The following is a 10,027-nucleotide window of genomic DNA, read 5'->3' as shown; positions in this document are numbered from 1 at the left end:
CATCTACAAACACCACAGGTGAAGCAGTCAGCCCCCTTTACTTCTATGTTTATGTTTCTGGCAAAGCATTTTATTGATTTCACTTATGAGTAGATTTTCACAATGAGAAAAAGAAGCATTTTCAGATTGTATTATTATATTACAGTTAACGCAGACTCCAGTCCGTTTTTCGGCTCTGACCTCGTTTCCCTAAATTTGGATCGGTTTTTCGAGACCGCGGATCATAATAAGTAATAACAGCTAAAACTGTATATTACTTATCCATCGAGCTATCTGCTGTGTCCACTGAGGGGAAACGAACCCCTGATTTTGGCATTGTAAATCCGAAGACTTACCGCTGTCTTACCGGGGGCTAGAACCTCTGAATGAGGTTAATGTTGAGCAGTTAATGGCTGATGGTCGTTTTTGGGCTTTTTATCATATCATCCGTACTTTAGCCAATACCATACATTAGTCTTTTTGTTTGTTTATGATTAGGCACAAAGCTACACAATGGGATAAATATCTGTGCTTGCTCACCACGTGTATCGAAACCCCATTTTTAGAACTGTAAGTCCCCAGACATTCCGCTGCGCCACTAGGAAAGCATAAATTCATCAAGCAGTATTGAAAAACTTTCTAAAACTTTAAGTAATCACCAATAGCTCTGAAGAGTACATCTTTGTTAATTCTAAGAGCACGTGTTATTTAACTCTTACCTTATCTACTCTAATACACCCTAGCACTTATTAGTATCGCCCATCAACGAAACGAAACGTTGTTCTAAAGTTGGTGAAGTGTTGAAATAGTGTTAGGTGCAATTTAAGTTGTGTGCTAAAACTGGCGAATGGGTTTGAAACTGATATTTCTAACAATATACCACTTTGTATACTATAAATGTCACTATAAGACAACCATAAATGTGTAACTAGTTCTATTAAACGAAACTACATAGATTCAAATAGTATAATAAAATCATCTATTGACACCCTAGCAACATCTTCAAACTGCTGTCTTGAAGACGAGTCCAGACAAGTCTGATTGAATATTTTGTGTGTATGCGTGAGAACGTTCTTATGTACATGTAATGCTTGTGAAACGAGTTTGTAAAGACATGTTTTAAACGCCAACCGTAGAAACTAACTAAAAGTTGACAATCATTCGTACACAACTTTATCTAAAAATATATGAATTGAAAGTTTTATGATTTATGTACAGAATTTCACATTACATTATAAATATTGCTAAAAAATATTTTGAGATATATCACTTCAGAATAATTTTAATTATTGGGCTGTTACGGAGAAAGTTTTAAGATAAAACTTTGAAAGTGTGTTTAACTGTATTATGTATAAAATGATTAATATATATATATGTGCATATAAAATACCCAACTTCAAGGCCCGGCATGACCAGGTGTTTAACGCACTCGACTCGTAATCCTAGGATCGCAGCTTCAAATCCCCGTCACACCAAACATGCTCGCCCTTTCAGCACTGGGATCATTATAATGTCACGATCATCCCCACTTTTCGTTGGTGAAAGAGTAGCCCAAGAGTTGGCGGTGGGTGGTGATGAATAGCTGTACTTTCCTCTAGTCTTACACTGCTAAATTAGGGACGGCTAGCACAGATATCCTCGTGTAGCTTTGCGCGAAATTCAAACCAAACCAAACCCAACTTCAATGATTTTAAATACTGACTGCGACAGTAAATTACATACTCTATCCAAATTCTAATGTATGGTTTTGAGGAACCTTACTTCAACGTTTGGTAAAGCGTGAGGCACCTCCCCAGGGCGCGAACGATTAAAGCAGTTGATGGTACAAATAAGGCAAAAGTGAACGTTTTAATAAATTTTTTATTGATGAATATGATAAGCAATTACAACAAAACATATAACATGTTAATGTGTATCCGTGTACTATATCTCATCGCTTAACTTATTCTTTGCTCATTAAAAAAAAGGAAGCATATAAGAAACAATATTTATTAAAAGTGGGGCATGGGTGATGAAAGTTTGGAAAACTGCTTTACTTGGTTTTCTCTGTGATGGTTTTTACTTAGATACAAAATAAATATCTTTAACAAAAAAAATAATTATTTGTTAAAATGTCCATAACGGTTTCGGAGGTTTCTTGCACACGAACGAGTGTACATCAAAGTACAAGACTGGAAATCATAGATAATTATATTAATTTTCATTATCTTACTTTCAAAGAAAGAAATATTTAAATATTAAACTGTAGAGTAAAATAATTATCGTGTCACTTAGGGGAAGGATCCCCCAGGGAGAATACCCCACGTGTATTCTTCCTCTGTTGAACAACAATACTTTCTTAAAACATGTACTCGAAAAATAGACACTGACTGACGTGTTCATCTCATGTTTTCGCTTCTCTTTTTAGTATGTTTTTTTTTTTTCTGCTAGGCCTCTCAGATCAAAATCATACAAAGACGTTAAGTTCAGGCAAGTCCGAATTGATTACCTGTCAACCTTTAAGTCTACACACTTCCCGGAAGTCAGGCATTACTTTTTGTGAATAACCGGAAGCTTCGCCCACATATTAGGGTGTATTTCTAATGGGTAATGTAAAGAAGTACCGTATTAGTCCGCTTATATTTAATTACGCTTGAGATTACAGCTCGAGGGACGCCGTTCCTCAGATTAAGGCCTGCAATCACGCTGTTCCAAAACATTTCTTTGTGATGTTCGAGTATTGTTAACTGAATATAAACTTATGTTATCAGATTACAACTTAATAGTGAACCAAAAATTTCAGGACTAGTCTTAAAAATAACTTTCGTCCAATCTACGGCTTATCTGCAGTTTCATTTTATACAGTATCATACACAAATATAGTATATCGCATAACAACTTTATTCGAAATAGGCTTAATTTTTACTCAAATATTCCAGCAAGTTACGTAAATATGAGAATTAACTGAATAAACTGGAAAGTCAAAGGCATTAAGGTTTTTCTAAAGTATCTGTGAATCTAGATTTAGTTTAATATTAATGTCAACTTGCTCTTCATACTTCGAACAATTGTAATAACTTCTCAGTGATAATACCTTGAAATATGTGCGTCGTTGAAAAATATTTTGGTTTAATTCGTAACTTTGGAAGCCTGTAAAAATGTGTTGATGTTTTATAGGGATATTAAACTAAAGTATAATATGGATGCGATATATACGGGGTTAGATACCCGTCCTCTCTCCAGGTTATGCACTAAACATAGCACAAAAATCGTAAATTTTGCACGAAATATTTATAAGATAACACATTATTACAGTGTTCATTATTCTATCATCAAAAGTTTCTATAAGCTTTAATAACTCAGTATGTCTGAAACATGCTATATACACTGTGTGGTGTAGGTACCGGTACCTACTTTTACTTGCTTAACTCTTAACACCTAGCTCTTAATGGCATTCCAGTGTTTCACGTCATTAAGTTATTGACGGTCATTGGCTGCAGCAATGTCTTACGAGCCGAAGTTGAAAGATCACAGATCAAAACAGGAAGTTTGTACAACTAAAAAAACCGGCTCCTCATATAAGTCTCACGATGACTGTTGGAGTAGAATCATTAGCTGAGTTTATATATTATTATATTGTTGCAGTAGTGGCGGTAATTTTTTCACTGTATTCTTCCACAGAGAATTATACCGCATTGTCTGAGATACAGAAAACATTTGTGTGCCCTCCCCCCGTATTGTGTGCATCTTGTGTTATAGAAATTGTAATATCCTTTTTTGGTGTACGGACGTGGTTTCATCTATGAATTTTGTGAACGTTAACTTACGTCATAAATAAGCAATACTAAATAACAGCAATAAAAAAAGTGGAGGATGGTGAAGTTTCTTTAACATAACCCTTATTTCAAACTACCATCCCACAAAGTTTGGTTAATATTGGCCAAGTGATTTAGGAGTAGTTACATAACAGACAAGCACACAGACACAAAAATATATGTGCTATAAGTAACAGTTGTAAACATTATATTAATCTATATATATTTATGTGTGTTTCTTATTCTAAAAAAATATTATCAGTGCATAATTAGGACCAAATAATGTGAAAGTTGTTTAATGTGAAAGCACAGAAAGTGTAGTTACTTTGGCTAACAAGCAAGAGCAAAATACTGTATATACCCATCACAATACTTTGACTTTAAACTCAGCGTTTCGTTGTTTCTAACAATAAGTAATCGCTAATAACTTTTTGTGAGAAAGAAGCCTTTCATTAGAGGTATTTTCAAACTGTTTGTTTGTTTTTAAATATAAGGCGAGATACACAAGCCAGGTTTTTAGCATTATAAGCTCACGGACTTATCGCCTTTAGGGGGAATATTTTTCACCAAAGCTCCAAAGGTCTAAGCTCTAACATATAATTTTCGTAAGATTTATTAATTAATTTCTTAATTAGTTACGTAGTGGCCACTCAATTCTCCTCGTCTTACTGATTTTATTGACTCTACTGTTTCTAGCACAAAACTATAAAACAGCTGTCTGTGCTCTATACTCAGCAGAGAATCGAACCCCGGAATTTCCTATACTGATTATAAAGAGAGAACTTTACTGGTTGTAATAATTTTTATAACCAAATTTAAACTTTCCACTAGTCGTAAAAAAAAGTTACTGATTATCAGATAATCTTAATTTCCTGCAAAAACAGTGATTTTGAAAAATGCTGCACGTGCATAACCTCCAGGCACGGTATGGCCAGGTGGTTAAGACATTCGACTCGTAACCTGAGGGTCGCGGGTCGAACCCCAGTCGCACCAAAAGATGCTCGCCCTTTTAGCCGTGGGGGCTTTCTAATGTGACGGTCAATCCGACTATTCGTTGGCAAAAGAGTAGCCCAAGAGTTGGCGGTGGGTGGGGATGACTAGCTGCCATTTCTCTAGTCTTACACTGCTAAATTCGGGACGGCTAACGCAGATAGCTCTCGTGTAGCTTTGCGTAAAATTCAAAAATAAACAAACAAACTTATCCTCCAACTTAACTAGCTTCAACTTTTAGATGCTTTACATAATTATTCATTAATTAAAAACACCATCACTTTTTAATTACATAGACAAAAGTTAGTTTTTAAAAGGCCGTAAATTGATGATGTAGGAAAGTTATAAGACATCGTTTTTATAATTTCACTGTTTTATTTATCGTGTTTAAGACGTTTTATTACATTTAAAAAATAAACTAGCTGTATTTTAATTTTAAAAAAACACTTTGGTTATTCTTAACAAACATTCACATACTTATTGCTGGTTTTTAATAGTTTTTTGTCGTTATTGCAACTGAATGAAAGTTATGATTGATTGTTTGGAATTAAGCACAAAGCTATACACTGAAGTATCCGTGCTCTGCTTACCATCGGTATCAAAACCCGATTTCTAACGGTGTAAGTCCTCAGACATACCGCTGTGCCACTGGAGGGTTAAGGAAAATTAAAATTTCACTGCTTTGATACAATATTCTTGTTTTTTAACAAATTTAAAATAATTTTACTCCACTGGTGGGATCTCAAAATTTAACAAACATATCTCCAGTTTTAACTGATTCTAAACTGAGTTACAATGTTAATTTTTAAGCAACAGATAACTTTACTCATTATAGAATAGATTTATTTGTTTGTTTGCTGTTAAGCCTAAAGCTATACAATGGACATTCTAAGTTTTTAGTTAATCTAGCAAGAGGCTTATAGGTTGTGTAACCTAAGTTTTTGAAAAAAAAAATACATAACTTCCCCCTCAATCGACTGTTTTAGCTTTATCCTACACACATTCGACTCTAGAAATCAGATTTCGATACCGCTGGTGGGCAGAGCACATAATCCACTTCTGTACCTTCATGCTGCTTAACAACAGCTAACCAATTATAAAAAAAAAAAACTTCATGAAAATCCTTTGAGAGGTTCAAAAATTATGTTGTTTTATTTTATTACCAAATGATTTTAGACACCCGTAAAATATATTATGATTTTCTTCTCTTTTTTGTTTCAAAGTGATAAATTAATCCCGGAGATAAATTAATCCTTTACAGAAAAAAACGAAAATTTCAATTGCCTTTGGATAGAAGTGTGTACATGTCCAAGTGTAATTTCTGTTATTATCTCAAAATAAATGGGATCCAGATAAGCCAAACAAGGAACAATTAAAATAATTTTATATGACACATAAAATGGGCTTGCACTCAACACGTTAAAAGAAAAAAATCTAAATTCAAGTTTTCTGTTTCATTATTAGTAAGGCTAAACATTCTAAATCAAAACAATTTTAACCTTGTCCAAACCTGTTTTATGAGTTTTACCATCGTATTTTCCTACCATTTTGAGTCGAAGCTTACCTGAAGTACAAATTGTATTTATTACCCGTCAGAGATTGTTTTTGTTTTGAATTTCGCGCAATGCTACACAAGGGTTATCTGCGCTAGTCGTCCCTAATTTAGCAGTTTAAGACTAGAGGGAAGGCAGCTAGTCATTAACACCCACCGCCAACTCTTGGGCTACTATTTTACTAACGAATAGTGGGATTGACCGTAACATAATAACGCTCCCACGCCTGATAGGGGGAGCATGTTTGGTAGTGCGACGGGAATTCGAACCCGAGACCCTCAGAATAAGAGTCGAGTGCCTTGACCCACCACGCCTGGAGGTTATGCACATGCAGAATTTTTCAAAACTACTGTATTTGCAGGAAATTAAGATTATCTGATAATCAGAAACTGTTTTTTACGACTAGTGGAAAATTTAAATTTGGTTATAAAAATTATTACAACCAGTAAAATTCTCTCTTTATAATCAGTGTCGGAAAGGCTTTTTTTAGTCTTACATTGCTAAATTAGAGACGGCTAACGCATATATCCCTCCTGTAGCTTTGCGTGAAATTCAAAACTAACAAACAAATAAATTAATTTTAGCACAACCGAATACACTACATAACCAAAAGTACATGGACACCCGACCATCACACCAATATGTGCTTGTTGAACATCTCATTCCAAAACCATGACATTAATATGGAGTTCTTTCCCTCCCCCCTTTTCCAGCTATAACAACCTCCACTCTTCTGGAAAGGCTTTTCACTAGATTTTGGAACATGGCTGCGGGGATTCACTCCCATTCAGCCACAAGATCATTAGTGAGGGTGGACACTAATGTCGGGCGAGAATGCCTGGCTCGCAGTTGACATTCCAATTCATCTCAAAGGTGTTCGATGGGGTTGAGATCAGGGCTCTGTGCTGGCCAGTCAAGTTTTTCCACACCAACCTCGGCGAACCATGTCTTTATGGACCTCGCTTTGTGCACGGGGGCATTCTCATGCTAAAACAAAAAAGGGCCTTCTCCAAACTATCGCCACAAAGTTAGAAGCACACAATCCTCTGCAATGTCATTGTATGCTGTAGCATTAAGTTTTCCCTTCACTGGAACTAAAAAGCCTAGCCAAAACCATGAAAAACAGCCCCAGACCATTATTCCTCCTTCACAAATCTTTGCAGTTGGCATTATGCATTCAGGCAAGTAGTGTTTTCCTTGCATCCGCCAAACTCAGATTCGTCCGTCAGACTGCCAGATAGTGAAGCATGATTCATCACTCCAGAGAACTCGTTTCCACTGCTCCATTTCATGAAGCTCCCGACGAACAGTTCTTTTTCCAGAGACAGTTTGTAACTCGGTAGTGAATGTTGCAACTGTAGACAGACGATTTTTACGCGCTACGCGCTTCAGCACTCGGCGGTCCTGTTCTGTGATCTTATTTGGCCTATCGCTCGATGGCTGAGCTGTTGTTACTCCTAGACCTTTCCACTTTACAATAACAGTATTTACAATTGACCAGGGCAGCTCTAGCAGGGCAGAAATGTGACGAAGTGACTTGTGGGAAAGGTAGCATCCTATGACAGTACCACGTTGAAAATCACTGAGCTCTTCAGTACGACCCTTTCTACTGCCAACGTTTGTGTATGGAGATTGTATGGCTGTATGCTTGATTTTATGCACCTGTTAGCAATGGGTGTGATTGAAATATCCGAACCTACTAATTAGAAGGGATGTCCACATACTTTAGGCCATGTAGTGTATCTCGTTATTTCAAACCTCAATCTGGAATTGATGGTCCCTCGTTGATTCAGCCATGTGCTTAGGGACTTAAGACGCAAAAATCAGGCTTCGATCCTTTGCGAGAAACAAAATAACGCAGATGAATACTTTTCAGATTAACAACGACATCTCTTGTGAAACCAGAGCTCATTGACCTTTCGGGTGGCCCGGATGGCTCAGCGATGTTTTCTTTCCTTCTTTTTATTTGTGAGTGATGACTATAACACTAAAAATGCGGTTTCGATACTCGCTATGGACACAGCACAAATAGCCCGTTGTGTTGCTTCACACTTAAACACCGGCAAAAAGCTGTTAGACATCACGTTTAGGTTATATTCTTTTCCATATTAGAAGCAAAAGAAAACTCGACAAAATTCAGTTATTTTGTTTCTACAATGTACACAATTCTAAAACTATATTTTAATGGCGGTGGTGTCCTCTGCTAATCAGAGTTATGTATATATATATGTGTGTGCGTGTATGGAGAGAAATAAAATTATTTGATATATTGATGGTAATACTTGATTTTGTATTGACTAAATACACAGGCCTGCGATGGTTTTAGTGTCTTGAACTCAGTACATATTTTACAGTAATTCCTCTAGGGTAAATCCGAAAATGATATCCATTTTTCTTCATCACGTACAGAGTTTTCACAAAACTTTATGTGTACTTTTACATAAGTGAATAATTTCCATTGAACTCCAGTCACATCCTGTTCTGTTTAAAATGTTGACAACAACCGGCTGTGTACTTCTCTAGGCCAGTCGCGATATGAGAGCCTTATCGATTGTTCTAGAACCCAAACATAACAAACACAATAATTATAAAATGTTTATTGTGGTAAATTAAACAATAATTTGACCTAAAAAAGATTTTTTATTCCCAATTTGTAAAGTTTGTGATTGAAAAATAACACGAAATCTCAGTAGCTGAATTATAGAAAGCCCATTACTACAAACAAAACAACTTTTATGAAGTTTAAGCTAACAGGCTTGTTTTACCTGACTATTTCTCCCACAACTATAAAAAAAAAAAAAATCTTTCCCGCGTTTTTCATGATAGCTGTCATGATACGACGCAAGCATTGCGCGTGAGCACTAATACTACTGATTTGCGTATGAGATAATTGACCGGCATTCTATTCTCGTTTTCTAAAAGAATTCTTGAGTTTGTCTATTTGGTTCAAGTTAATCAAGCACAAAACTGCATAAAGGTATATATATGTTCGCTGTCTAACACGGATATACAAAACTAATTTCTCGCGCTGTAAGTCCACACATAATACCGCTCTGCTACAAAGGAGAAGGGGCGAAAATCCTTAAGAAAACTATTCCAAGGTCATGAACCCCCGCACCTTTATTATGTAAGTTGCACCTTCCAATATTTAAGGAAGATATTTTAGAAGATTATTAAATGATTAGGATACATGAAGAGATAGATATGACATATAGCATACGATTTTATCATGATTTCTCACTAGAGTGCACTACTACTGAAAGCGACATTTGTCGTCGAACTCGAGTACAGGAACCTCAATTCCCTTATGGTTTATACGATTTAAAAAGTGGTGAATCCTCTGAATATTACGGTAAAGTTACAAATGTTAGTTTCATAAAAAAAAGAAAAAGTGAAGAAATATTATTATTAATTGAGTTTTATATTGCAGTTCCTTCTTGTTTGTTTGTGTTAAACAAACAAATAGGTGGCACTACTGTTGAATTTAGAATCCTTCTCCAACTTTTTGTTCTGTATCTATACCATAAGATATAGATACCCATAAGCTTTCATTGACACAGCGGAAAGATATAGTTTCAACCCTTTTATCACTTCTAAACAACCTGTTCTTCTAAAATATTCAGGACGAAGAACAGAAGTGGAGAAAGTATTAAAGAAGATTTGAAGACCAGTTGTCGAAGTTTTCTTCAATGGATAAAATATAAAAGTCAC

This window comes from Tachypleus tridentatus, chromosome 12 (assembly GCF_004210375.1).
Source record: "Tachypleus tridentatus isolate NWPU-2018 chromosome 12, ASM421037v1, whole genome shotgun sequence".
Classification (NCBI taxonomy): Eukaryota; Metazoa; Arthropoda; class Merostomata; order Xiphosura; family Limulidae; genus Tachypleus; species Tachypleus tridentatus.
Note: the sequence above shows the minus strand (reverse complement) of the source record.